Consider the following 12,990-nt stretch of genomic DNA (forward strand, 5'->3'; position numbering starts at 1 on the left):
AGTGGCTACACTTCCCAACCCTATCAATCTCTGAGTCGCGGTCAGGAGTGGCTACACTTCCCAACCCTATCAATCTCTGAGTCGCGGTCAGGAGTGGCTACACTTCCCAACCCTATCAATCTCTGAGTCACAGTCAGGAGTGGCTACACTTCCCAACCCTATCAATCTCTGAGTCACGGTCAGGAGTGGCTACACTTCCCAACCCTATCAATCTCTGAGTCGCAGTCAGGAGTGGCTACACTTCCAAACCCTATCAATCTCTGAGTCGCAGTCAGGAGTGGCTACACTTCCCAACCCTATCAATCTCTGAGTCGCAGTCAGGAGTGGCTACACTTCCCAACCCTATCAATCTCTGAGTCACGGTCAGGAGTGGCTACACTTCCCAACCCTATCAATCTCTGAGTCGCAGTCAGGAGTGGCTACACTTCCCAACCCTATCAATCTCTGAGTCGCAGTCAGGAGTGGCTACACTTCCCAACCCTATCAATCTCTGAGTCACGGTCAGGAGTGGCTACACTTCCCAACCCTATCAATCTCTGAGTCGCAGTCAGGAGTGGCTACACTTCCCAACCCTATCAATCTCTGAGTCACGGTCAGGAGTGGCTACACTTCCCAACCCTATCAATCTCTGAGTCGCAGTCAGGAGTGGCTACACTTCCCAACCCTATCAATCTCTGAGTCTCAGTCAGGAGTGGCTACACTTCCGTTGCCTTTGTTCTAGATTTAACACCTTACACTTAGCAGGACTGACTTTCCTCCCGAACCAGCCCCAGTTATGAAACCTACTTTCTTGAGAGGGGAAACATATTTATAAAGCACAGTGCATGAATATTTGCACATGCATCTTTCCCAAAGGAGCTGGTCACTGTCTCAAAATGGATCAGAGAGCCGCAATGGATTCTGGTACATAGTATCACTTTACATAGTTTGGAAGAGCGTATTTCAGTTCTTTGCAATGATAGTACTTGTCTGTATCCTGGTTGTCACAACTTAAGAACATAGCACAGGAAAAACGCAGGACTTACCTAGCTTGGATATCTGAATATTTATTGTGCCAATGCCAGAAAAGCACTGACTGAAAAAAACATTTAATTGTAATCTTGTCTCGGTTTCAAAGACCTGCGGCCTAGCACATGAAATGTAAACAAAAAAAATGACAATTCATGGGATGAAAATTAAAGACCTGCGGCCTAACACGGGAAATGTAAACTAAAAATGTATAATTTATGGGATGAAAGTTAAATCATACATATATGGCAGAGGTTTGTGTATAAAGATAATATGTCTAGCGTTCATTTTAATTAAACAACTCCGCGTCCCTAAAACCAGAAATGTCTAACCCTTCTGGGAGCTGCAGTCTGCTGTTCTGTATTTCATGTAGCTTTCTTTAGTGGAGAACCACCAATGCCTTATGAATGCAACACGTTTAGAGGAAAATCAACTTTCTTCTCAAACGATAATTTTATTGGGCCTTCATGGTTCAAGCTGTCCTTACTTAAAGAAGGGATATGGTTCTGAAAGCACGTAATGTTATCAGTCCAAGTAAATGCATCACTCCCTAAAAAATATACTTTTGAGAAAAATATATTTATACTTTATATGTATTATGTCACTACCAGAAGCCTGCAGGCAACCAGTCACGATTACACCAAGAAGAAGATAAAATGAAACAATATCAAATCGATACCCCTGGGCATGAATCTGATCATAACTCTAAGATGTGCTTTACATTGTGTTATATACAGTACTAGAAATGGAAAAAATAGAAGTGCAGTTTCTCTGTAACAGAGTACCTGCTTGTTTTTGGGAAGTGTCGGTACTCTCCTATTAAAAGTATAACGTCTCTCTTGAGAAGTGTCGGTACTCTCTCTCTCAAAAAAATAAGTGCTGGTACTCCGTACCGAACATTACCGGCCCATATATAGCTCTGGCTTTTGAGGTTACGCTGTGTATTGTTTGCCTTAAACACTGAACCACAGCTTCTAGTTTCGCATAGAACTGAAGGGACTACAGTACGCATGGAACTCATACCATGGGGTCTGACTATAGAAAGCGAGTATTTGTTGTGTAATTTTATAAAGAATTGATGGTGCGCCTTACGTAATGGTGTCTCTTTAGCACGTTCTCTGTCTAACTGATGAGACGTATGCAGTAATATCTACTTAGAATAAACATATGAATTGGCCAACTCTTCCTTCGGGCGTAGGCCCCTTTTACGAGTTCTCGGGAGTGGTATCCCGGGCGGGATTCCACTGCAGCTAATCACAAAATGCCTAGTGTTCCTAATACTGGCTTTCCTGGGTATGGGAACACGGGACCCAGTTTTATCAGGTGGCATATCCCACAGTCAAATTGTGTTAGGATAGGGCTGCAAGTGCCTCCTGAATGACCACCTTCAAAGGCATCAGGGACGCAAGTACTATCCCCTCCTGCAAGGCCACATCCCTCCCGCCCTTCCCTATGTCATCATATCCAGCCCCCTCTTCCCACCACTGCACAGCATCGAGCACTCCCTCACATTTACCATGCACTCACAGCAAGAGGTAAATATGAGTTTTCAAACCTAAGGAAAGGGGAAACTGCAGAATTTCTCCCAGGGTGATTTTTTTCCTACAGAAAATGATTTTGATTAGTTTAGACGTCTGGGTGATTGCCAGTGTGTTCGTAATCCACGATCCATGGAGAAGGGAACCTATTGAAGTAGTTTAAGACTGAGCAGCTGATTCTATGACAGATATATTCTAGCAGCCTATTAGATAGAGGGGTATCATAGGTTTGCATCGCTTTCCCACCACACAACGGGGAGCATAAGTGACGCAACCCTTAAGTTTGATTTATCAAGCCATAATTGACCCTGAGTGGCCTGATTAATCCAGAGTAATACAACGCTGTGCAAATTGCTGTGTTGCGTTATTCTGCATTAGGAAGGCATTCCATGGGTGGAGCATGGGTGTTCCCAAGTATCCACCCGGATTCTGAAGCAGTCCTAGATTTTCCATTACTGGTAGATCTGGGAATGTATCGGAATGCTACACCTTCCCAGGGGAGGCATAACAAGGAGAAATATCTTTATTTCTCCTCGTTGCTTCCTCTTTCTATGTGTGCTGCATTTTGCTGTGTACATAGAAAGAGGAAAATGCCTCCGGGGATTGTTTTTGTTGCAGGAAGTCGTCCTTTCGTGCACAAAAACAATCCTGCTTATAACACAGGCACCCTTGCACCATGGTGCAAGGGGGCCTGTGTTAGTTTAGGCACATATTGTGCATCAGGGCTGGATAAAAACAGGATTCTGCTTTATTATATTAAATACGGTGTATTCCTGCCCTTTTCCTGTCACGCAGCGCAGCAAGGTGACTTGCTGCACCGCATGACTTTTTGGTAAGTATGCCCACAAATGTTGCTCATGGTAAAGTAGCAAATGATTATCAAGTGGGCCTTCTTTCCCCAGATTCAAGCAGATACGTTACTTTTAATGCAATATACACATGCAGAGGTTAGATCTTTTTTGTCCCCATCCCCTCCATTTTGCTTCCCCTGAGACTATCTCATTGGTGCAACTATTGGCTTTGCCAATGTTTGTAAAAATGTGTTGTGATTTTCTCTACTTCCAAGCTGTTCAACGCTTTGTGTCTACACACAATGTGGCAGCCATCTTATAAGCATACGAAATAACAAACCAATATGGCCGTTGTTGGATTTGCCAAAATCGCTCATAAGGAAAACCAATGCCGACAATAAACAGTCAGTGGCAAATCAAAACTGACTGGCTCTCAAACCTTTCTTCAAACGGCATTCACTATGTTTGAACCAAGAAAAAAGATGCACATTTAATCCGTAATCGAAATGGGTCCTCAATCAGCGAAATATTTTTGAAAAGCCTACATTTCTTCCTTCCTATACCTTTATGCTGAGGCATTATTAACATTCAACTGCACTGCAAATCCATTTTTGTTCCGAGTGGGTGACAACGTGTTAATTGTCATCTCGCTTCTTAATTTTTTCTTTGAATAAACAAATCCTGAAGATTATGGTGGCGTATTTTGTATGTTTGTTTTGTTAATAAAAGCATGAAAACCTCGGAAATGTTTGTTTTCCTACTTTGGGGGAGATTTGGTAATGTGTACCAAGTCTTTCCGAACCTATTCGAGTCTGCTCAGTAATGCAGCCAATGTTTGCTTTTTCAACAGAGCTTGAAGAACAATCCCCAACTGTAATAACGTGCCACCGAGGCTCAGACCTCCAAAATCTTATGAAAACTACTTCGATTTCCAGATGCTTTGAGCTATGTCAACTGAAAAATAAGGCAGGGAAGCGAGGTATTTTTTCAGCAAACCTGCCTGCAGAGTAAGTTAATGAAACAGGTGCCATTTTAGAAGCATACACAAGCAAGATGGCCTCCTCTCCCTGTCAGTCATGTGGATGTTCGAATAACGGAGCACTGTGAAATGCATTGCACTGCACTAAATCACTTTTTGAATTAAAAGAAGCAGAGATGTCATTTTGCACTTTGTTACATTCTTCTGCCTGCAAATTGCAGATCAGTTTTTCCACTTTGGGTCAAAATCATGCTGCTCCATTTCCTCAATTTGCTTTTTTTTTTTATTATAAGAGTGTGGTGGAACACACATTTGATATCTCAGAAAATATTTGTCACAAACCAAATCCACGCACCATAAAGACCTTTGGAAGTACCTTATCAAACATTTTAAACTTAAAATATAATAGAACGCTATAGGTTTCGGTATGCAAATTAGTCAATGAAGTTTGATAGTTTGACAATTCATGCAAGAAGTTGACACATGCCATAATATAAGTAAGGGCAAATGGAAGGTCTGTCGTCAAGAAGGAAGCACAATCTGTAATGGTTTCTCTCGGTCCCCCCGGAACTAAATATTTTGCATTTATCACTGAGATCTGCTGAGCCCACTTCCTGGTAGGGCAGTATAGTTTTTCAGTTAAGTGGACAAGCTTCCTTCAACCAAACTGGAATATGCAAGGTCTTTGGCACAACCTAGCCTTCTGGGCTAGTAGGCATGTCACTGGGAGGGTCTGCCTAAGGAAAGTTATAGAACCTGGGAGTAAGCCTTCTGTTTCACTGCTCCCCCTTCAAAGGAGGTTTGGGTTCCTTTTAACCCCTCCTAAATATAAAAATCATGTTTTACTAAACGTGACAGACATGTCTTCTATTACACACTACAGTGGAAGGCCTAGAATCAATGTAATATTGTTTTTGGTGTAAGCCACATCTTGGCTTACACCTCTTCTCAAATTGTTACCTACAGTAATAATCGAAAACGAGGGGAAAAAAATATTTAGATTTCTGATAACTTCGATACATTTGAGAATTTAATTGTGAAAGCCGCATTTTTAGAGACCGCCTTCAGTTTGAAATCCTTTTCTGGGAGCGTCATTGAAGATTCTGGGCAAAAATGTGTTTTTTCAACGGAAAATCAGCACACACTCAAAATGTGCTTGTGCTTCAGAGATATTGTTAACTTCCTTGTTAAAAAACTGTTTGGGGCTGGAAATTATTTAATTTTATTGAACATCCCAGTGGCTATTTCCCCCTTTTTTCTCACCACATGCATAGAGCACTATGCAATTGACTGAATTAACATACTGAACATACGCATGGCATAATTCCCCCTATGGTTGTTCCTTAACCTCATCATTATGGTTTGAGAAACGCATCATACTTATGAACAAGCCACAATTTAACATGGGGCTGCAATTTTTTGTCTTGCTATAATTATCTCCCCATTTACAACACACAATGCTTTGGTTTTTTTTCTATAATGAAACTGAGCACCGACAATGCCAAAAATGGATTTATTAGAGACAAAATCAGTCCTGTGCCTTTGTAAAGGCCTTTATGCAAATTCAGGATTCAACTGATGCAGCCAGGAGAAATGTTTCCAGTCCAGACTGTGTCTAAGATCACTTATCTATGAGCAGTAGAATGGGTCACTCCAAATGAACAATAAATTGTCTTACTCATAGTCTGTAGCGCAATGAATCAGCTTTAAATGTATTACCCAGGAGTCTTACGTAAGTGCATTCCTGGTCTTCAAAGGTTTCAAATAGTTTTAAAGTTGAATCTTTCAGTTACATTTGTGATATCTCTGAAGGGAAGCAGATGTTTGATGTTTGGTGTTTGATGTTTTGTGCTTGGTATACTAATGCTTATACCTGATGTATCATCGTGTTACAAATACGTTTTATATTCTTGATTTGCTGAACGTCTTTGTTACTAAAGAAGTAATGATCCTTCAAGGAGAATGAATGCGTAGGAGTGCACTAATGAATACATCCGGCTGAAGTAACTTTGTGGGTCTGAAGATGAATGTTTAATTGAGGCATGGCACTAAAATAATGTCAAGATTGCTTTTAATTCAATTCAATTCAATTAAGCTTTATTCGGTACAAGTTAATGACCATAAAAGTATATACACAATCACACAATCATGATATGAAAATACGAACAAATTATAGCAGACATAATAATGCATTAAAAACACTATAGTGGTTAATACAATAATAACATTTACACAATTAAAATAACATTTATATCACTAAAAACACATGTTTTTCCTGGAATTGATGCATTTGTTTAAAAAGGTAGCAGTATAAAAACATACGTCCGCAGAATGCAAATTAAAAATCAATTTCATTGCGTGCTCAACCGTACGTATTCCATATTTAACAAACATGGGTTTAAGCAAGGCAATACGAAAATTAGAGTACAGCTTACAGAATAACATAAAGTGCATTGTGCTTTGCTTGGAAATCCCATCACATCTGGCCCTGATGGGTGTTTCTTCACCATTGGGTGAGCCACCAAATAGTGAATTATTCCAAATCTGAGTCTAGTTAGCACAAATTTATGCATGGGTCTAGTGACCAGGGTTAAGTAGACAGGGAATCCATCCTTAGATAAATATCTGTTATAAAACATAACAGTGGACAGAGTTCCAGCGGCAACAGTTCTCTTTCTCTCAGCATAGGCTAGAAAAAGCCTTTTTATCTCTACTTTGGGGATCAATAAAACAGCATTGGGATCAGTTACAATATTCAAGTTAAAAATATCTGAGAAACACACAATAATATATTTAATCCAGGGTATTGCTGTAACTTTATCTAATCGAAGACAGTCCTGGATAATAGCCCCTTTTAATTCATAATTCAGGGCCTGAACTGCTCCCCATGTTCCTCTTTATCGAGCAACGTTTATAAAGGGGGTGACAACGCAGCTTTGTATGCCGGCAAATTAGAGCACGTCGGCTATAAAAAGGATGGAATGTTTGAGACACTGGTATTACAAACGGGGCTCATTCCAGTTCATCGTTTTTGTGCTCAGTTGGCCGCTCACCTTGTTCAAATCGGCCCTGTTGATGCTGCATTAAGGACACTTCCAGGTCACATTCTCTCCAAATGGGAACAAAAGCAATCGTAGACCAGTTTTGGGTTTATAGTAATTCATTAGAGAGGTGCACTTTGCATCCTGAGTTCAGTGTTCCAATTTAAAGCTATGCATGTACATATGATTTAAGTTAATGAACAAATCAATTCTATTCATGCTTTGGAAACAGTCAACCAAGGCAAGCATTTGCAGTGTTTTTGACCTCATATTTTTCTGAAAATGATGCCCATAGTTTTGTGTTGCCGATAGTCCATTGGAGAGGAGTCTTTATACAGTTTGCAGGGATTGTTCCAGTATCTAACAATAAGGAAGTGGTGCGCTCTGCCAGATTGCTAGATGGCCCAACCTATTGTTTTCAAGTGTGGCTAAAACATAATAGTAAGTTTATAGTAACTTTTGGTAAATTTTTGTCAAATTGCATTCCTTTCCCTTTTCTCCTGATGTCAGGAGAAATTAAAACTGAATGTAATACCGAAATTAAGACAAATATGCAGCTCATACCTTTGACACCTCTCGCAAGGACAGGATTTATGAGACTAATATAGGTTTGGAAAAAGATTGAATCCAATTTTTGTTATACATCATCTTTCACGTATCAGACACGTTGTGAAAAGTTGTAATGATTAGCTGCGGGGAGTGTTTTCACATTACCTTCCATCATGTGGTGAGTGATAGATATTATTAAAATAGCTATAGCAAATTCCTTCTTATGTGATTTTAATGAACTAATAACATTCTATCAAAATATACGTATGTTGAAAGCAAGCTGTTGCTTACATTATTCCTATTTAGAGTACATATGAGCATATAAAATAAATTACAAAATACAATATGTATACAGCTGTTTCAATTGAATATATACAAAGTTTTCTAATAATAAAAAAGCCTAAAGTATTTTTTTTAAAACACTGACTTTTTCTACTCATACGCAGCTGACCTAAACTGACCTTTATTTTTTAATTCCAATATGGTTGGATTCCCGCGCAGCAGTGGTCCGTGTTGGTAAACACAGCGAGGGGGTGCGGGTGGGGAGGGGGGGTATGTTGACAGAGGCCAGACGATGGAATAGGAATAATTTATTTATTTATTTATTCCTATTCCATCATCTGTCGACTTCCCTGTCCCTGCCCACCCCACCGCGCTTACCTGCAAGGGCTGCTGCAGTTCTCGCCGGAGTTCCTCAACTCTAGATACCACTATTTTGCTTTCTGTAGTGAAGATCTAGCATTCTTCCGAATTTGGTGTAATTCTGTTCAGCCTTTTTTTGTACATGTATGTTTCCGTAAATATTTTTTTCAAGAAATAAAGAAATGCTCATGTCTGAGCAAAAAAGCAAAAAGCAAACTAATATTATGTGTATTTCTTTTGTTTTAGAAATGCTGCATTTAATCATCGGAGGACATTCTGATGGATGTTAACAGCTAAAGGGCGTGATAAGGTAATTTTAAGATTATGCTGTGAATTTCAATTTTCTATAAAAAAGATTTATCTGTCAGTGGTAACTGTCAAGCCTTGCCTGGATTTCAGTGCTGCTTTGTGTTTTTATAATTGAAAGCTATTCTGTTTTTTGTTATCTAGAGCTTTTATTTTCTAATATTTTATTATTGTGTATGACTGATTCAAGAAAGAGAAATTTCAAATTTGTTTATGCATTGCTCCTAAGTTTTACAGTGCACATTATTCTCTGATATTAGGTTGTGCTGGGTCCACAAATAGGTTGCTAAACACGTTCTCCCTTTCTGAAAAAATGGGTAAAAAGAGAAGTAGAAAATGCATGTACAACTTATATGTAAATATTTTCACTCAACATTTCCATATACCAACATATTCCAAATATCAACATACTGCCCGGACATTGCTGTAAAAGATGAACCTCTTTTAATATGATACATGTTCTTTTAGGACACCTGAAAACTCAGGGAAACATTATAAATGTTCATTTATTTAAAAGTTTTTAAAGGCAAGGCCAACATTGAAACCAATTAAAGTATACAAAAAAGTGTTGGATGGAATGCTTGAATTAATCTCAGCCACTGGTAATCACCCTGAACCGCATTCCAGTCCATCGTTATTTTGCACACCATGCTACCTCAGTTTGAAATCAGCCAAATGCAGTTCATTCTTGATCCAGCTCCAATGGGAATAGTCTGACCCAGACTGACAGACTAAGGCTTCTGTGAGTGATTGCCAGTGGTTAGACTTACTGCAAACATTCCTCCCTCTATCTTGTGTGTGTTTGATTAACACCATTGATACTAAGCCTGGACACATCTCTGCAGAATAAGCCTTTGAAAAAAATCCAAATGGTATACTCTGCACAGACTTTCTAAAAGGTTAAAATATCAAAATACTGTTACCTAGAAATATTATAGCCAAAATATAGTTCACAAAAATATTGCTCCATTGAGTGTAGATCTTTTATTATGAACCCCAATAGGATGATATTTTTGTCAAAGATATTTAGGACCATACTGTCTTTTGTTTTTTGGCTTGCAGTGAAAAGATGGAAGTGGGTTTCTCTATCTTGTATTTTTATCTGTTTGTTTTGCAGGATGATATGATTGGACATACAGGCAAAATCATTCTAAGACAAACTGAGATGAAGGCAGCATACCAGTATGTGGGCTCCAAATGGAACGTGTTTCCTTTGAGTCTGATTATGCACCACTTCCTAATTCCTATTTGAGGTGAAATAACTAAAATAATAGTGCAGAAGTGTCCAGCCTGGGTCCAAGAGAGCAAGGTCTATGCCTGATTTTGGATTGCTACATAAGATCCATTCATATATAGTGTTTGTAAAAGGAACTCATTTGCCAAGTCAGTTGTTATCAGAAAAATCTGGCTTGGACAGACCCCAAGGTGCTGCCAACTGATACCCTTGGCAAGCTTATCTCTTTGGGTGCAAACGTCTTCTGTTTAGCTCTGCCATATGCTTACCTCAAACGTGCTTTTATTTGGACATACGCTTGCAAGGTCTCAAAGCAAATTCTGAATAAACTAAACTTACAATTGACTATGAAAGGTGAGGAAAAGGCTACAAGTTTCTGTCACTAGAAGAGATGCTATTGCGATTGCTGAAATCTCATACAATCTTTATTAGTAGCTCCACTTCAAACTTACTAAGCAAACTTCCAATTTAAATGCCTCTTCAGGTCGATGAATCTTTGCCCACATATTAGAATGGAGCACGACCCAAACACATCTTTAAAATAAAATAAGATATTTAGTTAATAATGAGAGGTTTGGTGAAGTTTTAAAAGTTTATTTTCTCTTTAAGAGATCAGTCTGTATTTTTGTCTTTTTATTCGGGTTAGTCGAATAAATCCATTTACAGAAATATTTAGAAAATTTGGTTATAACAAGCATACAGAAGAATAGAATGTTCCATAAGGAAATTATTCCCTATCCTAAGCTAAAGTATCTAACCTATCCTAGCAAGGACCCATAAAAAGTTTCTTTTGGAAAAGAGCAAGTAAAATTCTGGAGCAAAAGTCTGATAACTATAAAAAGGTCCACCTCCCCATAAAGAGTAGTTCTGGAAACTCAGCCGAGTTCCGTAACAGCTGCAATACCAACCGTTAAAACAGGCAAAAGGAGTAAATCACAGCAGTAGCTATGATCAACATAAAGATAGAAATTCTCCTCATAAAGCATTAGGAAAACAACGAAATCACTGTTAGCAGAAGCTTATGGCAATTCAGCTTATCACAACAAAGTGCTGTGTGACATGGCAGGGTAGGGGTGCATAGAACGCCTTAACTATCTAGCTAGCAACATGTACTATATAGAAAGCACCAAACATGTTGCAAACTATGAATGTTGAATCATTTATAACCGATGATCGGTCGTCTTCTTCCTTGATTCCCATAGTAAACGTCCATGTCGACATGCTATTACTCGAATGCAGCTACAACATATTACAAAAAGGTATATCTAGGAAGGTTCTCATGAGAGCCTTTACAAGCCTACACTGTAAGCTGTTCAGTGTCCCATTGTGTAACAGTGGTCTTCTCTATTAAAAGAAACAATATCTAGAATGTCCTGGTTAGATCATGGAATTTAAACCTACAGCGAGCATTTCTTTCATTAACATACTTGTTCATTATAAGCATGTGGCAGAGGAAACAATCTAAAATATAATGAAGTGATATGGTGCGAGAAAGGAAAGAAATACATTTTGCAGCAAACAGTGCATTTTATGAAAATGTAAAGCTCTACAGTTCAGTTATAACGTTAAATTATCACTTACTAAAAGGCATTTATTTTCTTAAAATGACAGGAAAGAAAAAAAAATATTGAGGACTAGTAGTGAAAGACAAATAGAAATGGGAGCTTTTCTACAGAAATAGGCAGCATTTTCACTTTTTGCATGTTTAATAAAATCAGATTATATAACCACTATTTTTATATGCATTTTCTATGTTAACGTTAAAGCTCATTTCTATATTTTTATGAGGTTAAATTTACTTAAAAATTGTCATCTTCCACACTATCAAACAAGCTTTGTAATTGGCATGTGGTTGTATCAGCACATTTGACATATACTAAATAATTGATCCACATAAAAATGTGTATCTATAAAGACCTTTCTAGTTGTATATACTGGAATCTCAGAGAGGACCATTAGCATCAACCATCCTACATGTTTGTGAAAGCTGATCCAGTACTTGCTAAGTATACAACTTATTTTACTCTAAATCTATAGATTGATTAATGCCCAGTTAATTCAGCTTCTGAAGAACTTATTTGCAGCACCCTTTGTAACTACTAAATTACTATTATGGGTGTTTAACTTAGAGGCAGCATATTTCCTGATATTACAACGAAAATTATAGGAGAGTCCTGACTATTCTTTCTCTTGGTACAGTTATTTTCTCTACGGATTTATTTTATATTAAGTTATATTGAATATTTGTATAGAGCTATATGCCACCCTAAAGTAAACGGGAACCAATAAAAAAATGGGAGCAGCAGAAAATAATTGGGGAGAATAGACGGACTGAAGAAATCCCTTTGTGGTTATCCCCAAAACGTCAGAATATGACTGGAACGAAAGAAAATTATGCATAATGAGCATTGAGCTTCTGACCAACAAGTCGGGAAGGACTAAGCAGGAAAGATAAAAGAAATGTCATCAAATATACGCTTTTTTTTTGTTTGTTTAAAGAAAGTTTATTGAATATAAGTAGAAGATACATCAATAATACAACACAGCATATAGAAGTAATAAAAATAGCAAATAGGCTATAGATAATAAAGAAAGAAGAAAGAAAAGGTAGTTGAGAAAAAAGGGGGGGGAGGGAGAGAAAATAGAAAGATATGTATATCCTATAATAATACAACAGAAAAAATATTGTTCACAGCATATAACAGGTATATCAAAATGAACTCACTACCACAAATTCACTTATACATTGAGAGTAAATATATAATATAATAACATTTAAGTAACCTTAATTTAAGGAGGTTTGGAAACTTCTTCTATGGCTGGAACATGAGATGGTAATGCTTGAGCAGACATATCTAGAAAATTGGTAACAGGTAGCCACAAGAGGTCACGTTTAATAGCT

At 38.1% G+C, this 12,990-nt stretch overlaps 1 protein-coding gene across 9 annotated transcripts in view; it reads left to right on the forward strand.

Moving 5' to 3' along the window:
- The window catches only part of ADGRL3 (adhesion G protein-coupled receptor L3), a 1,231,414-nt gene that overhangs the window by 185,083 nt on the left and 1,033,341 nt on the right, over positions 1-12,990 (forward strand). For all 9 annotated transcript variants that reach the window (XM_085641132.1, XM_085641126.1, XM_085641127.1 and 6 more), the window contains exon 2: positions 8,795-8,858. The gene's annotated coding sequence lies outside the window, so the exon portion shown is untranslated. The remainder of the gene's footprint in view (positions 1-8,794; positions 8,859-12,990) is intronic.

Source organism: Triturus cristatus, chromosome 2_2 (genome assembly GCF_964204655.1).
Source record: "Triturus cristatus chromosome 2_2, aTriCri1.1, whole genome shotgun sequence".
NCBI classification, from domain to species: Eukaryota; Metazoa; Chordata; class Amphibia; order Caudata; family Salamandridae; genus Triturus; species Triturus cristatus.